This window comes from Dipodomys merriami, unplaced genomic scaffold (genome assembly GCF_024711535.1).
Source record: "Dipodomys merriami isolate MVZ:Mamm:240054 unplaced genomic scaffold, mDipMer1.0.p SCAF_30, whole genome shotgun sequence".
In the NCBI taxonomy this organism is placed as follows: domain Eukaryota; kingdom Metazoa; phylum Chordata; class Mammalia; order Rodentia; family Heteromyidae; genus Dipodomys; species Dipodomys merriami.
In genome coordinates this window covers 12496677-12518877 of record NW_027204493.1, presented here as the reverse complement: position 1 = coordinate 12518877, position 22201 = coordinate 12496677, and the positions used below count along the sequence as shown (strand labels likewise).

The 22201-nt window shown below is 37.9% G+C and overlaps 1 long non-coding RNA gene across 1 annotated transcript in view; it reads left to right on the top strand.

Moving 5' to 3' along the window:
• The first annotated feature begins 895 nt into the window (after positions 1-895).
• The window catches only part of LOC138840670 (uncharacterized), a 122482-nt gene continuing 101176 nt past the window's right edge, over positions 896-22201 (top strand). Inside the window, exon 1 of the long non-coding RNA XR_011376200.1 lies at positions 896-966. This is a non-coding gene — a long non-coding RNA (uncharacterized lncRNA). The remainder of the gene's footprint in view (positions 967-22201) is intronic.

The window sequence follows — 22201 nt, the reverse complement described above, 5'->3', positions numbered from 1 at the left end:
CTAATGTCAGATAATTTTTGTTCTCTTTTCATTTGGCAAGCGTTGCCAGGAACTGGATTTCTGTTAGCTTCTTCCCTTTCTTCAGGAAGCTGCTCTAGTTAATTATTATAGTATTTCTTCTATCATAGCCCAATCTCCTCGAAGACTTTCTTTTAGAAATAGAAAAGGCATCTTAGCTGGAGTCTGGGGGCAGTCTCCTCGAAACATAGTGTATTCAATCTTTGTAATGGGGGAGGAGCCAGAGTAGCCCTTAGCATATGACAAAACTTGCATGTACAAGCAACAATTTCCTCACAAATCCAAAGAAATTATTGCTGTTATGGGCAAGTAATAGGCAAGAATCAACTAGATAACATATTTCACATTGAATTTCAGAAATAAATTTGAAATAGTTTCACTATATCAAGTTAGTTTATAAGAGTAAACTCTATTTGTTCTAGTGATTTTTAATGTCCCACATTTTGTACAGTAAACCTCTGCAGAGGCTTTTTTTTTTTTTTAAAGAATTTATCATGCACAGTGTTTGAAAAGTAGATACAGGATATCATACGATACCTGCGGTGCTGAATAAATGATAAACACTGCATTTTATGATGAAATACAGAAGTCACACAATGAACAGCTATTCTACACTTTCACCAACTCCAAGTTTATACGGGGCATGTATTTTTAAAGGCTTTGCTTTCCATTGGGCCCCCTGCTTTCTTGTTTCAGCAATTATTTAGGAAGTCTGACTCATTTATATTGAATTCAGTCTTAATCTGTTTAGTTGTTACCTCATTAAAGAAGCATTTGGAATTTTGTAGGCTCTGATAAATTTCAAATCATGTAACTTAAGGAGAAATACAACAGAATTGTGCCTTAAACTGAAATTAGATCTGTTTGCATTCACAGGCAGTTTACAGGATGCAGGAAATACTGCACGTTTGTCCCATTGCTTGGGTTTCATCATGTGGTAAATGCCAGGTAAGTAACAGCTGTCAGAGATAAGCAAGATTAATACTACTAGATTAGCACTGCTTATTACAGTGTGCATGCACATATTCTCTGCTAGATAAATCAGTGAAATTGTAAATTAATGTATCATGGTTACAGCACATGAAATTGCCATGGGTATTGTTGTAACTCAGAACTATTTGACATTTTTACTTGGTTCAACCCCCAAAGAAATAACCTGATCCAGGTATTCTTAAACTAGGGTGAGAAGATTTGGACTTCATGAAACCCAGGGGTCTTGTCAATTTACTCATTCAGTTGATGGCTTTTGAGAGGCTACAATGTGCCAAGTATTGCTCTAGCAACTAAGGATATAGAGAAAGAGTCTCTTATAAGCATGGAGGAAGTATGATAATATATACGAGATATGATGCCACTCTTGAACTGAATACAGAGCTTTATGTCTTACATTCATGTACATTTTAATGGAGGGAAAATACGTTCAATTTTTAAAAGATTAAGTAGTTGTATGAAGAGATTTCAATTTAACCTAGTTTATTAATTTTGTGAATCTTGAGTTTTGTGTAGACCCTTGAGCTCCAGTAGCCCTGTCTGTCGTAGGATAAGTGCAAGCTGCAATTGATAGGCAATCATGAATAAAGAATGAGATCCTTTGCACATAAACTTGTACATGGAGTAAGCAGACATTCCACGGTATAATGCCTTTTATCTGCTAAGCAAGTTAGCTTATCATTATTGTTAATCTGCTTATCTTAAGACTTCACAGGAAGTGCAAATCAAAACAGCACTGAGATTCCACCTCACTCTGTTTAAAGGGCCTTTATCAAGAAAACAAATGATAACATGCTGGTAAAAGGGAACCTAATACACTGCTGGGGGGAATGCAAATTTGTTCAACTAATCTGGAAAGCAGTAGTGTGGTTCCTAAAAAAAATGAAATATAGAATTACCCTATGATTCAGCAATTCCACTCCTTGACATAGTAACGCTACCAGCACAGCCATATTTATTGCAGCACTATTCACCATAGCCAAGACATGGAATCATCCCAGATGCCCCTCAATGGACGGATGGATCAAGAAAAGGTTGTATACATACACAATGGAATATTGCCCATCTATCAGAAAGAATGATGTGTCATTTGTAAAGAAAAAGGAAATACCTGGAAAAAAATGTTTTGTTTTGTTTTGTTTTGTTTTTTTGGGTCCGGTTGTGGGGCCTGAACTCCGGGCCTGGGTGCTGTCCCTCAGCTCTTCAGCTCAAGGCTAGCGCTTTACCACTTGAGCCACAGCGCCACTTCCGGCTTTTTTCTTTTTGCTTATGAGGTGCTGAGGAATCGAACCCAGGGCCTCGAGCATGCAAGGCAAGTGCTCTACCACTGAGCCACCTTCCCAGCCCCTGGAAAAAAATGTTAAGTGAAGTAAATTAGGTTCAAAGAGACAAAGGATATGTGTTTTCTCTTATATGTGCAAGCTATATTTAGCATATCCACATAGAAGTAAATATGTTGGTGTTATGCAAGCATATACACATGTATTAACTGACATATGGTAAGTTCAAAGGAGAACTCAAATAATGTAGTTCCTTAGAAGGACAAAATCATGGTTCAACAAAGTAAACACCAGGAAGTGAGTGCTTGAAAGGGGTGGGGAGGGGTCAAGGAAAAGACGTAGAGGAATGAAGAAGAGATGGGGAGAATGTAGTCAATAAATCAATGTATAGCCTACAAAATGAAGAAGAAATTAGGGCAGGGGTAAGTAGAGGGGTGATGGGTGATTGTTGTAAGGGGTGATGCTGATCAAGATGCATTGTGTTCACAAACCATTTTGTTAAATGGCAGTTTCTTTGTACAACTACTTTAAAATATATGTTAAGACTCTACCAAGTGGGTAGACTGTGATCTTGGGGCTATAAGAAATCATTGCAGATAGCAGTTACTGTTCTCATTACATTCTACGAATGCTGGGGGAATAGGGTTTACCTACTTCAGAGTACAGATCATGCTCTAGAATTTGGATGGCTGGGTTCTAATTCTAGTTTCACTACTTGAGATTTTCATTTGTTGTCTGAATTTTGTATAATAAGCATGCTGCAGTTTTTAACATAATAGCAAACAAACTTGCAGATTGTTGGTGACTTGCCAAATCTATCTCTTTGAAATTCATCATGTGTTGTTGGAGGGCTTTGGTATGTGGTGGTCTCTGCCCCAAGGGATGCTGATTGATTTTCTCTGGTGGCATCAGGCCTCAACGCTCTCCTTCCTGGGGGATGAGGGGACATCTTGGAGGGGCGGTCAGATGCGGTGCTCCCAGATCCAACCTTTCTTCCACAGTCTCTGCTCAGAGTGAAGCGGGCTCTATTCTATGATTTCCTTTCTTCTTTTCACATGTCACCTGCTTCATAGGGTCTTCAATTAACAGGCTACAGGAGATCTGTGATGGAAACTTTATTGACAGAGATATTGCAAAGAGAATCTAGATCTTCTCTGGTGTTCTATAAAAAAAAATACTTTTTGAGATACCTTATATACCATTTTTAGAGAAATTTCTTTGCACTACAGAAGGTAGACAGTGAGGAAGAGGGTTATGTTCCTAATGACATTTACTTGCCCATTTTATACTTCTCAGAAAATGCTTCTCTGCCCAAGGATTATTTTGCTCTTCTTCTAAGCATTATTTTGTGTGTGAACATGCATGTTGAAACTGTGTGTATATACAAACATGCATCATTTTAATTTTTACTGTTACAACTAGAGAAAGTTTGAAACCTTGCCTTGTTTGAGTTTAAAAAGTTGTGGTTTTTATAAATCCATTTAAGTAGTGCTTTTGCTGATAGCTAATAACAAAATATTGGGGAAAATTCTACATGAAATAATAGTGATTTACCTCTATAAAAGAAATATATAGTATGCGGGGAGAGGGGAGTATTTGTAGAGGTGGGATGGAAGGTAGGGGTAAAACAAAGGAGGAGGCAACAATGCTCAATAGGAAATGTACTCATTACCTTGCTCATGTAACTGTAACCCCTCTGTACATCATTTTTTACAATAAAAAACATACAAAAAAGAAACATATTGAGATGTTTAACATCTTTTTAGAGTGCTACCTTTGTCAGACTCTGAAATGGTAAATGGGGCTGTATGAGAGAGGTAATGACAGTGCACCTAGCAGGCCGGAAAAGTGTGATGAGAGAAATCTCCAAGAATGTCAAAATGCATACTCAGGAATTTTATTGTTGAACAATAGGTATAAGTCTATTTTCTTTTTAAAAATTTTTTAAATGATTTTTTATGTTATTTTTTAATTGTGAAAATACTGTACAGAGGGGTTACAATTACATGGGCAAGGTAATGAGTACATTTCTTATCAAGCATTGTTGCCTCCTCCTTTGTTTCTCCTTACTATCCCTTTTCCTCTCACCCCCACCCCCCATTCCCCTCCCTGCTGTGCCAAAGTTGTAAAGTTTATTTTCGACATAACATGTTGTACATCTCATTGTTGCAATGGGTCCACCTGTATCCCTATTTAAACAATTCATATTTTCCCTTCCCCTCTACAAATTATACCAACATCAAATACAGTGAAAAGAGGGGTTATACCATGGGGGACAGACATACAAAGCAACAAAGAAATATCTTATAAATATGTTAGAAACAATAGCAAGAATGAAAAAAAACATTTGAGTCTTTATCTTGGGGTTCATTTCGCCTAACATCAACTTATCTGACCATTTCTGCTTGTTTCAGACATATACTAGTAATTGCAAATAAGGGAAACCATGGGACCTATGTTTCTTTGGGCCTGGCTTACTTCACTTAACATAATTTTTTCCAAGTCTTTCTATTTCCTAAAAAAAATGGGGCAATGTCATTCTTTCTGATGGAGGTATAGAATTCCATGGTGTATATATACCACATTTTCTTGATCCATTCATCTACTGAGGGGCATCTGGGTTGGTTCTATAGTTTAGCTTTGATAAATAATGCTGAGATAAACATAGTTGTGCTGGTAGCCTTAGTATGGTCTTGTTTGTGATCATTTGGGTAAATGCCCAAAAGTGGGATTGCTGGGTCATAGGGAAGCTCTATGTAGAGTCTTTTGAGGAAGCTCCATACTACTTTCCAAAGTGGTTGAGCAACCCAACAATGCAGTAGGGTTCCCTTCTGTCCACATCCCCTCCAGCATCCATTGTTATAAGAGTTCTTGATTAGAGCCATTTTAACTGGGGTAAAGTGGTATCTCAGTGTTGTTTTGATTTGCATTTCTTTTATGGCTAGAGAGGCTGAGCATTTCTTCATGTGTCTATTGGCCATCTTTCTTTCCTCTCCAGAGAAGTTTCTCTGTAAGTCTTTAGCCCACTTATTTATTGGGCAGTTGTTTCTTTGAGGATTTGTTGTTGGGGGATTTAATTTTTTGAGTTCCAGGTATATTTTAGATATTAGAACATTGTCTGTTGTGTGGCTAGGGAAGATCTTCTCCCAATTCGTGGGCTTTCTATTGATCTTGCTAGCTTTGTCCTTTGCCATGCAGAAGCTCTGTGATTTCATGCAATCCCATTTGTCCAATCTTTCTTTGATTTTTGTATTTCTGGGTCTCTATTAAGAAAATTTCTTCCTGTACCAAGGAGACCTAGGGTTTCTCCTAGTCCATCCTGTAATTTTTCTATTCTAGAAGTCTTCTCATACTTAACAGAAAGATACCCTGAGATGTCCTTAGACTAATTTCGTAAATGTAACCCCATGAAGTAGGCATAAATGACAGAAGACTTGGAATCTTTAGCAGAGTTGGATTTAGAAGTACATTTGTAAGCAGCAGATAGGAGATCTTAGAATTATTTTATTTCTCCTGTTTTATTTTAGAAAATCATATAACCTCTCTGTTTCCTTGTAAAATTTAGATTAGATACTCCGGACATCTACATCTGGGTAATTTTATCAGACCACTCTTCATTTGAAAAAAAGGTTTATTTGTGCATTGCTGTGTAAGCAACAAAACCACAGAGAATGGAGGTTTTCTTTCTTCTTAAACAGTAATCAGAGACACAAAGAACCACAGAAACTTATTTGTGCATCCTCTAGGTCTCTAGGTTATGGGATCCTATGTTATTAACTATGGACATTTTTTTTTCATTATTTAGAGAATACTTTATTAGTTTCTGTAATCAAACCCACGTAGATAAGACCTTACATATTTAATACAGTGCGTTTACCCCTGTACAAATGGGAAAAAATTAAGTTTAACATTTCTAGACCAATATGGCTATTAATTTCTGTACAATGCCAACTCAACACGGTAAACTGAGATACTTTTTCCAAAGTTGACAGCACAGCTAAAGTTTCCAAAAATTCAAATTATATATATGTATATATATATATTTATATTTATATAAAAGACCAATAATAGCAGTATGTTATGCATTAATAGCAGCAACAGCTTTTCCAGGTTCTGCAGTCATCTGAACAAAATTAGACATCCAGCACATCCATTAATAAAAAGAAAAAAAAAGATAAAAAAACAAAACCCCAGAAAAATGCGAAGTTCTGTTACTGTTGTGGTACCTGGCACCATTTTTTTTTATTAACTTCTCAATCATCATCTGGAAAGAAAACATTCTTGAGTAACATCATTCAAAACAGCTTTGATAAAGCACAGTCACTACTACGTATCACAAAGCAGGTACAAGGTATTTATATTCACAGAGGAATGATACAGTACTGTCCTACGTCTATAATACTAGAGGATACAATTAAAAAGGCATTATTGAGACTTGATTCTACTTTTAACTATGGAAATTTTTTTAAAAGAGGAAATCCTTTTCAGTCACTCTGCTTAAAGGGGCTGTGTGCACTGCAAATATTTTACAGGATTTTTTATGTGCTCAATTACAAACTATTAGTGTTCAATGTGAAGTATTTACATTGTATCTAATAGCATCTGCCACATCATTAAAAATGGACTATCACAAACATACTCAATGTGTTTGAGATATTCTCCAAATAATATAAATGACCATGCAAATGCAATGACAATGAGTGGTGAATTTTGTAATTAATTTTTTGTCAGTTGTGGTTGAACTGAGGGCATAGGCGCTGCTCCTGAGCCTCCTTACACTCAAGGCTAGTGCTCTACCACTTGAGCCACAGTGCCACTTCCAGGTTTTGAGTGGTTAATTGGAGATAAGAGTCTTAAAGAGACTTTTCTGCCCTGACTGGCTCCAAACTGAGATCCTCAGATCTCAGCCTCCTGATAGGATTATAGCATGAGCACCTTGCTGAAATTTGTAATTAGAAGAGATTGATATCACAATAAAGTCTTATGGCCAGGGACAAAGAAACCACAGAGGATTTTCTCACTCAGCTGCAGTAAAGAGAGGGGAAGGAAATGTTAGGAAGAAATACAAGGCCTATCCCAGGGAACCTCCACCAAATTAAGGGCCATGTTAGAGGTCCCCATTTGACTTTTAAACAACCTAAAAATATAACCCTTTCCAGAAACGTGAAAGTATCGTTTTGAGAGTGACAATGCACTGCACTGCAGCAATGTAGCCTCTTTATATTGTGCCCACATTCATGTGACTGAGAGTGGCATAATGGGCATGGTTATCTAGGATTTCTGCATCCCGGTACAAAATTCTTCCAGTTTACTCTCTGGAGCTCTCCCAAAAGTCACGTGGTTTTAGTGTGGCAAGTGTCCTCTGCTTGGTCTTTCAAGCGTTTTTCTTTTAAAAGACATAAAATATTAAATATAAGTAAAGTTGGCAATTTAAGTGAAGGACACAAGCATCATTAAGTCACCATGCCTGGCAACCACCGTTTAACTCTCTTGGCCTTCAATTTGGACAGGCTAGTACTTCAAGGAAATGCATCATCCAGGTTCTAATTTAATGAAAATGTTATAGTCCCAGAGAATATTCTTATGTGGGACTGAAATGTTAAACAGCTGGAACTCATTTGAGTCTATTCCACTTTCTGAAAAGAATGATATGTGGGTGCCTTTGACTTTATATGTTTCCAAGCTGAAGTGGAACTTTCTGGGAAGTCTGCACACATCCTCCTCCTTGAATTTTCAGTATAGCAGCTGCTTGGGGATTCTGCTGGGCAGCTTGAATCTTTTGTCTTCCACCTGGGCTCAGCTATTACCCGTATCCGGTGGTAAGCATGGATTCAAGGCTGAGGATCTGGCTGCTTTCCAGGTCACCATTGTTTATGTCTCTTCCTTTCCTGTTCTTTTTCTGTAATTATGGATGCTGTTGAATTGGATCAAGAACCCCAGGTGTGCGACTTTTATCAGGTCCCTGTCACACAGAAGTCTCCAGGGTGGTAGGCACAAAAGAGTAGAAGAAAAAAGAAGGCATCTTTTCTGACTCCAATATGTTGATAGAATTTTGTAAATTATAGTAGAGTAGAAACTCGTGGCAGCCCCATGTCGGTTTCATTGTGGTTCAATTTACATACTACTGCATGCCATTTATCAGATATTGGAAACAAAGACATGCTCCTCTCTGAACAAACCCTCCCATCTCCAACTTTTACAAACTGCACCTGTAAAATGAAGCAACAAGAAGTTTGACTGGAAGCTGCTGATGGCCGATGGCTTTGGTTCAAAGCAATCAGTGACTGGGATATAAATGTTATAATAGTAAGCATTGACCTGGCCCCTGCCCTTGTGTGTTGGGTTGCAGAGTAAAAATAGGACAAGTATTTATCAAAAGTCAACCCTTAGGTTTGAGTTCTCACCTGCTGTGCTCTCTGGGAAGTATCTTTTGCCTAACATTATTGACAGTGCTCCAGTTTATAAAGTCAGTCTGGCCAGTTGTACAGCAAAGCTTCTCTACAGAGACAGATAACACTGAGGGTGAGGGAGTCATGGTTTCATATAAGCAAAGTGCCACATGATTACATTTTTAACCGGACGATAGAGTGCAGCTCAACCGTCTCCATTGTTCTTTGCTGGTCATTTTTTGTTAAGATGCTGACTTCTAGTATGTGGGTCAGAATTACCAGCCCTTAGTTACACAAGTCCTTATTAAATGCAAATTTGGTAACCATTACTTGTGATGATCTTGTACCACAATTATTAAGTCTCAACTTGATCCGAAACAGCCTCAGTGACACTTTCCTTGTCATCAGCAATGTGAAGCAGTGAACTGAGCATTTACCTATCTGAGGTTTCACTCTGATAAAATAAAATTAGACTATGAAAACCCTACCATTATGTGCCTGGTTAGAAGATCCCAGATTTCAGACTCAGTTGAGAGAAATGATAAAAAGGAAGACCTTGTGTTGACTTGCCCAGGAATCAGGAAACAAGTATTTAGTATTTTTCTAACATCATCACCCTTGGGTTGCAAAGTGTACATCACCATGAACAAATGCTAATATAAGCACTATGATGCGCTGTTACTTGAGTCACTCCCCAGACTGACCATTGGGTACTTTTGTTGGTGCATATGATTTTAAAAGCAGTAAGCAGAAACATGGATCTATATTGTAAATACATTGGTAAAAACCCCAATCAACCAGAGAATAAGATTAGAAAATAAAATGTTTCCAAATCATTGGCTGGCATTTGTCAACTATTAAGTACCAGATGTTACAGGACGCTTATTTATTCTTCCCAGTGAGAAAAAGCTCCCAGCCTTAGAACAAGGCATTTTGCCTTCCAAGGGTTCTCAGTACTGCATATCATATAGGAAAATAAGACCAAACCGATTATTTAGAAATATTCTTGCATGCATGCCTTTGATCTTGGAAGCAGAAATTTTACTTTGAAGTTTACAATATTCGAGCCCTCAGATATAGAGCACAAAGAAGGCTATCACATAACATCGATGAGATGTTTTTTCCTGCCTGTGTCACTTGCATATTTTTAGTTATGTCTGTGATCAACTAGCAATGTCTAAGACCCATTTTTTTCAGTAAGAAATTTGAATATGCTAATCAAAATTGACTAGTGTAAGTTTATAGTGTGATAGATATGCATATGTTGCAATATGTTTTATTTTTTAAATACGTATTTATTTGCACATATCTTGATTTTTCTTCATTAATTTGGCAATGCTTTCTCCCAAATCACCTGTAGCCATGGAGGGAGTTCAGGCTGAACCTTAGAGAGATTTGGTTGTGGTTCACACTTAATTATCTACTAGCTGTATGAAATTGAATAACTTTCCTAGCATCTAAGAGGTTATTATTCTATAAAATAAAGAGGTTAATAATGACTCTCTTTCCTTCCTTCCTTCTTTCCTTCCTTCTTCTCCCTCCCTCCCTCCTTTTCTTCTTTCCCCCACTCTCTCTCCCTATTTCCCTTCCTCCCTCCTTCCCTCTCCTCTCTCTTTATATCTCTATGTCTATCTCTCATCAGTACCTTTGAAGTCAGGACCTCTCACTCCTCACTCTGAACTTTTTCTCACAAGTGGTGTTCTACATTTGAGCCATGTTCCAGCTCAGCTTTTTGGGTGGCTAACTGGAGATGGAAGCTCACAGATTTTTGTGCTCAGTCTGACCTTGAACCACAACACCTCAGGTCTCAGCTTTCTTGAGTATCTAGTCTTTATAGATGTGAGCCACTAGCACCCCAGCCTTTATAACTATTCTTAATCTGTCTTTTGGTTATGTGATAGATGATTAAGTAAAATTGGAAATGACAATGATACGTGAAACATTCAGCCTAGTTGCCTGTGCCTTAGGAGTCGGGCTGCTGGCTGCTCGACCATTGCAGAGGGATGGCGTACAGGACACCAGATCTGCTTCCAGCCTTTCCAGGGTGGAAAGAAGCTTTTCAGTCCAGGCGTTTGGTGTCTCTCTGGGAAACACCAGAGATCTCTCAAACAAACAGCGTGCATTGTTCTCTGGTCTGTTGTGAAGTTTGCCAACAAGGAAGGATGTCTAGTGTTTTTCTAACTACCTCCATTTGTCATCTTTGCTGCTAGGTCAAGCAGCGTGGGCTTTGTGGCAAACCACTAAAGCTTTGAAGAGTCCTAGGCTCCTTTGTTCTTTTTCTTTACATATATGTGTCCTTATCTTCTGTGCCTTTCAGTACATTGTTACTACTGAGCTGTTCATGATAAGGCACTGGAACCACTGGAGGGTAAGACCTTTAGCCTGGGTTGTAAATCCTGGAGCTCTATAAAGTTGGGAATTACAATCTACTCATAGTTTTATCCAGCTTGAAAGTTGGAACTACTACTTGCATCCTATAGGTTTGCAGTGTCTGTTATGCAAGTTGAATCAACACAAATTTTCTAAATGGCAGTTTTAGGAATAATGGGCACACAAAAATGATAGCAAGAATTTTATCCCAAATTAGTGTATGAATCAAAAAGAACGTCTGTTTGAAATTTTTTAAACATTTTTATTAATTCTTTTATTGTGAAAATACCGTACAAAGGGGTTACAATTATATGAACAAGGTAATGAGTACATTTCTTATCAAGCATGGTTGCCTCCTCCTTTGTTTCCCCTTACCATCCCTGCCCTCCCATCACACCCCCTCCCCAAGCTGTAAAGTTAGTTTTATCAACATAACGTCTTGTACATCTCATTGTTGCAATGGGTCCACCTGTATCCCTATTTAAACAATTCATATTTTCCCTTCCCCTCCACAAATTATACCAACATCAAATACAGTCAAAACAGGGGTTATACCATGGGGGATGGACATACAAAGCAACAAAAAATCATCTTATAAATCTGTTAGAAACAATAGCAAGAAAGGAAAACCATTTGAGTCCTTAATCTTGGGGTTCATTTTGCCTAACATCATTCTATCTGACCTTTTCCACTTGTCTCAGACATATACTAGTTATTACAAATAAGGAAAACCATGGTACCTATGTTTCTTTGGGCCTGGCTTACTTCACTTAATATAATTTTTTTTCCAAGTTTTCCATTTCCTAACAAATGGAGCAATGCCATTCTTTCTGATGGAGGCATAGAATTCCATTGTGTATATGTACCACATTTTCTTGATCCATTCATCTACTGAGGGGCATCTGGGTTGGTTCCATAGCTTAACTTTGGTAAATAATGCTGAGATAAACATAGTTGTGCTGGTAGCCTTAGTATGGTCTTGTTTGTGATCATTTGGGTAAATGCCCAAAAGTGGGATTGCTGGGTCATAGGGAAGCTCTATGTGGAGTCTTTTGAGGAACCTCCATACTGGTTTCCAAAGTGATTGAACAAGTTTACACTCCCACCAACAATGCAGTAAGTTTCCCTTCTGTCCATATCCCCTCAAGCATCTCTTGTTATTAGAGTTCTTGATTATAGCCATTCTAACTGGGGTGAGGTAGTATCTCAATGTTGTTTTGACTTGCATTTCTTCTATGGCTAGAGAGGTTGAGCATTTCTTCATGTGTCTATTGGCCATGCTTCTTTCCTCTTCAGAGAAGTTTCTCTGTAAGTCTTTCGCCTACTTATTTATTGGGCAGTTGTTTCTTTGAGGATTTGTTGTTGGGGGATTTCATTTTTTAATTCCAGGTATATTTTAGATATGAGAGCCTTGTTCGTTGTGTGGCTAGTGAAGATCTTCTCTCAATCCGTAGGCTTTCTATTGATCTTGCTAGCTATGTCCTTTGCCATGCAGAAGCTCTGCAATTTCATGCAATCCAATTTGTCAAAATTTTCTTTGATTTGTTGTATTTCTAGGTCTCTATTAAGAAAATTTCTGCCTGTGCCAAAGAGACCTAGAGTTTCTCCTATTCTGTCCTGTAATGTTTTCAGGGTGTCTGCTTTGACTCTGAGCTCTTTGATCCATTTGGAGTGATATGTAAGAATCTAGCTTTAGTTTTCTACAGGTGATTAACCAATTTTGCCAGCACCATTTACTGAAGAGGCTGTCTTTCTTCCATTCTATTTTTTTTAGCTCCCTTATCGAAGATTAGATGCCTATAGGTCTATGGGTTCATTTCTTGGTTTTCAATTCTATACCATTGGTCCTCAGGTCTCTTCTTGTGCCAGTACTAAGCTGTTTTGATTACTATGGCTTTAGTTTGAAATTTGGTATTGATATTCCTCCATCACTGTTCTTTCTGTTAAAGATTGTTTTTTTGCTATTTGGGGTCTTTTATTGTTCCATATGAATTTTTGGATTGCCTCTTGTATTTCATTGAAGAATGAGGTTGGAATATTGATAGGCATCACATTGAATTTGTAGATACCTTGGGAAGTATTGCCATTTTTACGATGTTGATCCTTCCAATCCAGGAGCATGGGAGGTTTTTCCACTTTCTAAGTTCTGTTTTGATTTCCTTCTTCAGGTTTTTAAAGTTTTCATCATAGAGGTCCTTCACTTCATACCTAGGAATTAACCAAAGAAGTGAAGGACCTCTATGATGAAAACTGTTTGAAATTTTTAAAGAGACTTAGTAGACTACATTAGCTTTTATTTCAATTGGGACCAGAATTAAAAAAAAAACTAACAAAGTAGCAAGAAATAGAATTTACATAGATCATAGTTTTGATTCTTAGGATTCATTCTTGAGAAAAGTTTTTTGTACTCAATAATATTAGTCTAAAATATTACTCAAGAAAAACAACATACAGGGAAAATAATACCAGCAAACCCAAACTATAAACCTGCCATGGACTTTATAAATAAGTAATTTTATTCAGTTCTCTTAGTAAGCTGTTTACCTCCATATTTTGCAGGTTTATTCTATTTATGTATTTATTAGTCTTGTGGTTTGAGTTTAAGGCCTTGGCCTTAGACCCTGCTAGGCAAATGCTTTACCTCTTGAACTACACCTTTAACTATTTATTTCATTAGTTATTTCTATATAATGAGTCTCTTGGTCTACAACTATCCTACCTATACCTTTTATGTTGCTGTATTCACAGGAATGGTCCACCATGCCAGGCTCATTTATTGAGATCTGATCTTGGATTGGTAACTTTTTTTACTCAAACTGCCCTCAGACTCTCATGTTCCTCATCACTGCTTCTTTTTTTTTTTTTTTTTTTTTTTTGGGTCCGGTCGTGGGGCCTGAACTCTGGGCCTGGGCGCTGTCCCTCCGCTCTTCAGCTCAAGTCTAACACTCTACCACTTGAGCCACAGCGCCACTTCTGGCTTTTTTCTTTTTGCTTATATGGTGCTGAGGAATTGAACCCAGGGCCTCAGGCATGCAAGGCAAGCGCTCTACCACTGAGCCACCTTCCCAGCCCCTTATCACTGCTTCTTGAATAGCTGAAATCACACATATGTGCCACTGTGACCAAACCTGGTTTTTCATTTTTTCCCCTTGATGTGCAAAAGATGATAGATGTAGGAAAGTAAAGCAAAATGTTCCACTAGGCTTTTTTTTTTAAAACAAAATATGAGAATGGAAAGCAAAAATTAAAGTGCAATGAGTGTCATTCTGTCTCTGGTGTTCCTCTGAAGCTTCTCATAATTTCAGTTTTTCTCAACACTCAAAGAAGAGTTAAGTCTGACACTTTGGAAAAATGTTTCTTGTATATAGTGACATTGAAATATCAGACCAACAATTTTTCCTGGATATTTATATATTTATAGGTTTTCAAAGGTAGAACCTGGCACTCACTCACCTAAGTTTGTGTCAAAAGCATTACTGTTTGGGGGAAAAAGTGACTTTTCTTAAATGTCATGTTTTCTTTGCCTTCAGAAGACTGAATATCTTCCTCATTGCTGCTAATAAAATTAGGTTGTGACATTTCCCCACTTTCTCATATAAATAGCCACTCTTTCCTTCTCTAACCAATTCTAAATGCCTTCTCTGTGTCCCATGTATTTTCAGCCTTGGGGTTAAGGCAGGCCCAGAGAAGACAAGAAAAACGTTATTTCATTCAATACAAAATAAAGTTTTAGGTCTAAAAACATCTGAAAAGGAGGATGGTCAGTCCTTCAATCACCATCTGACACCCGTGACACCTGCCTCACCTGCTGTTTTCAGTAGGAAACTTGTCTACTGGACAGAGCTATTTGAGGTATTGAGGGCTTGAGGCAGGAACGAGGTTCGAATGGGGCCTACGAGGCAGGAGGAGAGGTTATTACAGATCTCAGGTAGCTGCTCTCAGGATGTAGGAAATTGTATGGGTTTCAAAAGTTTCTGACAGCAATCACAAATGCCTCCAGCACCTTTCCCCCAAAAGATGATTTTTACAGACTTAGTAAAAGCTGGTTATCACCTCCCTATCTGCCAAAGTCCTGGAGCCTTCGCCTCCAGTCTCTTCCTGAAGACTAATATTGTGGCAGCTGCTTCTTGTTCTTCTCCTCCTCCACCACCACCACCACTACCACCTCCTCCTCCCTTCTGAATTTTAAACAAGGATCTCATCTATCTAAGTATAAGGATGCTGCTAGAGATTCTGAGAAATACAGTTTCGAGATTTATAGGCCTTTTGGTCAAGTGGAGAGAAAAGAGAGGAATTAGTGTTGAAATAGCTGTAGGTAATCTGCCAGTGGGGAAAATAGACTTCCTAACTTCAGGAAGTCAGAAAGGAACAGAGAAATGAAAACAAAATGCCAGAAGACAGATGCAATGATTACTTGCACCCAACCCAGAAAAGAAATGCTAATTATAAATCCCATCCTTTCCACAGAAGCCAAATCATACTAAATAAATCCTTCCTTCCTTCCTTCCTTCCTTCCTTCCTTCCTTCCTTCCTTCCTTCCTTCCTTCCTTCCTTTCCTTCTTTCTTCCTCCCTTCCTTCATTTTTCCTTTCTTTCTCCACTCCCTCTCTACTCCCATCTTTTAATTTGTTATGGCCCAGTAGCTGGCACCTACAGGATCACATCATCATCATCATCATCATCATCATCACCATCACCATCATCATCATCATCATCATTCATGCACAAGACAGAAAACATAACCTGCTTGATATTACTGTTATGGAATTAAAAATAATTTTACTACCACACTTTTTAAAAAGAAAGAAATATCCATTCATGAGTAATACCAACTTGTTCAGAGAAAGTTTGAAGGCAGCATGGCATGAGACTCTTTGACTTTAACTCTTTCTTGCCCAACATTTTTGCAAATGCTTTGGATAAAGACTAAAAATAGAACTAATACAGTATGTGCTTACATGTTTTATGATGTAGACATGAAGGAAGTCTGTTGTACAACAAGAATACAGGAGGGCCTGGCTTGAATCAGTTCATATGATTTACACCATTTTCAAGTGACTGAGAAGTTCAACTTAGAGAGACTGTAACTCAAAAAAATCCTCATGTAAGTGGGTGCCAATGGCTCATGCCTCTAATCCTAGCTACAGAGGAGGCTGAGATCTGAGAATTACAGTTCAAAGCTGGCCTGAGTAGGAAGGTCTGTGAGAATCTAATCTCCACTAACCTACCAAAAAAGCCAGAAGTGGAACTGTGGCTCAACTTCTTGAGCAAAAGAGTATATGAACAGAGCTTAGGCTCTGAGTACAAGCCTCAGGACTGGTACACACACACATGCACACACACACACACACACACACACACACACACACACACACACACACACACACACACAATGTAATCTTAAGTTACATGGCTAGATGATAGATGAATTGAGCCTGCAAGGGTGAGATCCCTTTCATTCATTCACTATCTACCTGAAATGTAATGCTTATTTTATTAGTTACATTCTTAGAGATTCATCAATATATTAGCAGTCAAACAGTGGTTACTAGGTAAAACACTGGTCTTCATTGAATTTGAATTCCAGCTATAATTAATAATTTGAGGAGGATGAGTACAGCTAATATATTGCTTGGGACAATACTTGATCTGAAAAATTACTTGTCAATCATCTTAAATCTAAATTTAATGGCTTCCTCTAGTTTTATTATTAAGCTTAACAACTCTAGTTTACCAGAATAAAGTTATTGAACCATTGATATTGGAAGGAAACATTGGTATTTGGCTCTAAGAAGAAAAAAAATTCATCAAAGTGTAAGTATTGTCTTTATATAGCTAGTAGACAGTCAAGATTTGTCAAAATACCTTCCTAAAAATGAAGTTTGTCAGCAATAATTCTCCGAGTCCCAGGCAACCTTCAAGTTGAGGAAAACGGCATCAGGAAAGATAGCAATAGGGTTATAAATTAAATCCTAAATCCTCAAGGAAGCAAAGTTTCTTCAATGGAGTTTATATTACAATGTCCTCATAAGTCAACGTTTTCACCTGTGCATGTCTGTATATATGTGTATGCATGCACATGTGTGTGCATGTGTACTGACACTAGCTCTTAAACTCAAGACCTTGAGCTCTAGCTCAGCTTTCTCGTTCATGGCAGGTACTCTATCACTTGAACGATGCCTTGAGTCCAGCATTTTGCAGGTTAATTGGAGACAGAGTGCCATGGAATTTTCTATCCTATCTGAGTTCAAACTTTGATTCTCCAGGTCTCTGTCTCCTGAGTATCCAGCATTGCAGGTGTGATCCATTCTCATTTAGCTAAAAATCGAGACTTTAAGTATAAGAGTTCCCTGAAATTTCTTCTCACCAGCTCTATCTTCTTTCTTTGAAACATTAGTTTCTCTCTAATCTTTCACATGTTGATGTTCTTCACACCTGTCATTCCTCTTTTATTCATTCTACTGACACATTTTGTCACTTTTAATTCCATGACTTCAACTAACAACAGTGGGCTGATATTCATAGCAAGGAAATATAGCTGAATGGTTAAAAGTTCAAATTTGTGATTATCAGCCCATGGTTGGTAGCTGAAGTCATAGTTGAAGTATCCTTGAGGCAAATAGCTCTGAGAAAGGTAAAATGAATTAACAGCAACCAAATACGTGGATATTGGTGGGTAGAGAAACATTTCTGAGTCTCATAGGAGGGAATTGCATTGAGCTGGTAATGGTGCTGTTTATTACAGGTTGTGAGGTAGAGCAGGATGGTGAAAGGATGTGCAGCAAAAAGTTGGGAGAAGGTTAAGGAGGCATCGTAGAAAAATGATTATCGATCTGGAGGGCAGAATTCAAGGATGATGCATTTTTCTGGTTCAAGACACTTAATAAATGGTAGCACAAACCAAGTATAAGCTCCAGGTAATGGAGAAACAGTCTAGTGTTGCTGCTTAATATGTGTTGAATATGGACAGTCCCTTGCTTTCCCCTCCTTCCTCACCAGATATACAAATTAATCCCTCTATATCCCCATTTGACATTGGTTATTTTATAGAGATGATCAGGCAAAAATCAAAATGAGCGAATGTAAATAACTATGAGTATACCAAACTCAATTTTTCTCTTACCATCCATTCATGGCTAGCTCAGATATTTGGTTGTAGCTACATGAAACCAGGAAGCCATAAGCTGGGAATGTGGCTTAGTGGTAGACTGCTTCCTTAGTATGCATGAAGCGCTGGGTTTGATTCCTCAGTACCACATAAATGGCAAAAGCTGGAAGTGGTGCTGTGGCTCAAGTGGTAGAGTGTTACCTTTGAACAAAAAAGAAGCTCAAGAGCAGTGTTCAAGCCTTGAGTTCAAGCCTTAGGACTGGCAAAATAGAACACCCACAAAACAACCAGGAAGCCTAAAAACTATATACTTACTTAAGAAAAACATCTACAAACCCAGCATTGTTGTACATAATTATAATCACACAAGTCAGCAGGAGGACTGAGTTAACAAGGGACAGGGTTAACCCCCAGTACAGCAACACCAAACCAACCAAATGGAAAAGCTACAAAGCAGACCCTCTATTTCATGTCAGAAGAAAAAATTATACAAATGAAGTGTTTATTCCCTGCATCTTGCCATAATTAATTATACATAGCACAGGCCACTTCAACGATGGGTTGTAGATTGTGATTTTAGCCTGCAAAGGTTTAGAAGTTCCCAGATTTTTTCTCCTGGCACATCAGATCATGTCATTCTCTCTTAACTGTGGTCAAAAGTTCCAACTGTGGTTAGCTCAGTGTTCAGATGTCCATAACTGTGACATAATATTCATTATCAGGTTGTGCTGACCCTTAGGCTTATTTCTTAATGGTAGTGTTATCTTGAACCCTCCCTTTCAGCCTGGCTCTTCTTCTTGCCTATCCAGTTTGTCTGCATTATTCAGGTCTTACTGAGTTGTTCCGGTGTATTATTCAAGTCTTACTGAACTGTTGCAACCTCCGTCCTCCATCCTCCAGGCAACATCACAATGCTCCAAAACTGAGGTTAATTTCTCATGTTACCAAAGCATCCTGAAGCACTTATCACACCTTAGAGCAGATGGCCAGCCCACTGAGGGTAGAGAAAGTACTTTCACCTCAATTCTTCTAGTATTCAGGATATAGTAGGTCCAAAGCAAAACACAGTAACAAAGAATAGAAAGTAGAAATGTAAGTCTAACTCTGATCACTAAAATTGTAAGTAATGTTTCTAGCTATGAAGCTCCATGAGGACAGGAGCCAGGTCTGCTTTGCTCACTGTCTTATCCTCAGTGCACTGAGAATTTTACGTAAAGGAGCTATTTGATTACAAAGAATTCAATCAATGAATTCAATCAGTAAATCAGTCTTTCAAACAAAGACTAGAAAAACTAATAATTAAAATTTTTTAATCCAATTCATCTCACCTCAGGTCCATTTTAAGGGTATTGACTACTTATTTTGCTATGAATTCTTATTTGTGTCCAATTTTCTATATCTCTTTAGTTTTTCTATTTTGGCATTAGAGCTATTCTGACTGAGCAATGTATGTGGGGGGGGGGTGAGGGAGAGGTGTCAACTGTTTAGTAGATTCCTACCCTCTAACTATTATAAGCCAGAGCACCCCATCTACCCACTGTTATAGCTGAAAATATGCTCAGGGTGACCCAAATGTCCATGGAGGGAGGTATCATCCTGTTTGAAAACCACATAGAGAAATATGTTTGGGTAGGTAGTTTTCTTCCAGAATTTCTTCCCATTTGTACTGAAAGATTTATAAGGGTTAGCATGGCCGGATTTAGGATTTTAAAAGACATTTCTGGGACCCCTTTCCCAGCTGTGCCTGGTGTTAACTCGACAGTTGTCCATGGTGACCTCCTTTAGCATAAGATCAGCTGCGCTGCTCCTCAGGCCTGCAAGAAACCTTCACTGCTATGCTCATATGGGTGGTCGATGTACTTTGTGGTACTGCTGTGGTGCTCTGGATATCTTTAACTAAGTAAGAAGCAAGGAATGAGACTTTAGAGTTAAGAATGAAAAATAAGGCAATCCAACTCTGTCATGCCTCTGGTCCTATGTGTCCTTGTGCCCGCATCTTTCCTTCAAAACTAAGCGCACCAAAACCATTTGCTTTGCACTATTCTCCATCTCGCTTGCTTGAATGGTCTCTATCTACTTCACAAAAGTTTCTCCCACAATTTTGTTATGTTCTCTAAACTTCTGTTATGGAGTTCAACAACATGCTGAAAAAAAATCAATTAGTATGATTTTCTAGCAATTCTTTGTGATCCTATTTGACCTCTACTTATGCATTTAGTAAGGACACATTGGCCTGTTTCATTTCTTATTTCTGAAACTGGAGATAAAATTAATGGCTCTAATATTCCTAGAGAGAAATTAGGTAAGCTAGGCAAATCATAGAGTTAACAGATGGCAAATCAGCTGTAACAAGAGTCCACCAACTTCATCCTATACATGGTAAATAGTAAATATTTTTGGTTTTGTGAGCCAAATTATTCTCTTACAACAAAATTCAGTTGTTATAATATAAAAGCAGACCTTGACTAGGTCAGCAGAGGGGTGTGGAAATGTTTCCACAAATCTTTATCAAAAAAAGGAGATGGTGGACTGACTTTGGCTTGTGAACTATCATTTGCCTATCCTGGATCAAGTATATGTTTATATTCGTTCTGCATTATATTGGTATTAAAGATCAATATAGACTCTAAAAGTTAGAGTTATCTCAAATTATGTCTTGTATTCTGTTGACAACATTGCCGGAATACATTGTACTAGGAAGGAAACATGAGTGAGACCAAACCAGTTCCTTGAGTAGGTGAGCAGGCCTTTCCTCTCTGAACATGCGGCTATGGCCCATCCTACAGGCAAATCAAGCATGTGAATTGAGTGGAGCTGCTTTCAATCTACTCAGAGTACATTCTGATTGAAAATAATGCAGTCGCTAACCTTATACTCATATATATGTCAGCTTGTTATTTGAGAGACATAGTAGGGTTGTTTACTTGTTATTTGAGAGATATAGTGTGGTTGTTTACATGCATTTCAACACTTAATGGCTAACTAGTGCTTGACAAACAGGATTAGGAAATAGAACGGAAGAAGATGTATAGTAGTCTTATGGAGCCATGTAAAGTTCTTTACATAACTCCATGTGATTGTGTCAGTGGAGATACAAAAAAGCATCAGAATTCACCCTTCCTTTTGAAAGACCATGCAATCCAAGGTTTTGACAAATATCAGGTCATTTTGGGAGAGATATTTTCAATTAAACATGCTCACTCTTTTAAATCATTTATAAAATTCAATGTCTGTAACAGTTCTATCTGGTCCAAAAAATTCATGTACTCCCAAGTAATGCTAAACAAAAAACCATGGGCTATTTCATTCCTACCATATTTTCACTCATCAAAGTAAAAGAATCTAGATTCTACCAACAGAAAACACACTTAGATTTCCCTACTTTCCAATAGATTTAAAATGGGGGTCTTAAAATTGGTGATATTTAAAACTAGTTAGTAACTGCGACCTACTTTGGGTGATGGATATATAAATTAGTAACATTAGTCTGAGTTAGATATAAAAACAGAACCTACTGTCTAACTGAGCAGTAGGACACAAAAGCCATGCTGAGGAATAGAGGAGGTGTAGTTACACAGCAATGCTTCATTCCACATGTTCTGTGTCCTAGGTTGCCTGTGCTTTTGCACAGAGGGCATTACTTTTCTTATGTATCTTTTCTGATGATTGTGCCCATTCTAGTTTGTCCCTCCAACAGTGGAGATGTATATTGGTAGTGGCCTTGATTAGAATGAATGTGCCTTCTTAGTTTGCTGCACCTTGTTCCTGTAGATGGTAGGCTCTACTAGTTCCTTATATCCTTTCAGTGAAAACATTGTGATTTGGTATATTCTATAGAAGTAAAGAAATCTGTAATTAACCAAAAAAGCATAAGTATATGTATAAATAGTTCTGTGTGATATAGAACTTCAGTCTCTGGGCTTACTAATACATATGTAAAGTATTTGGTTACTCTGAATAAGACTGAAACTAGATTATTTAAATCTGGAGACAACTCTTACTTTTTACTGAATCTAGTCAGAAAGTCTTGGTGCGTATTCACGGATG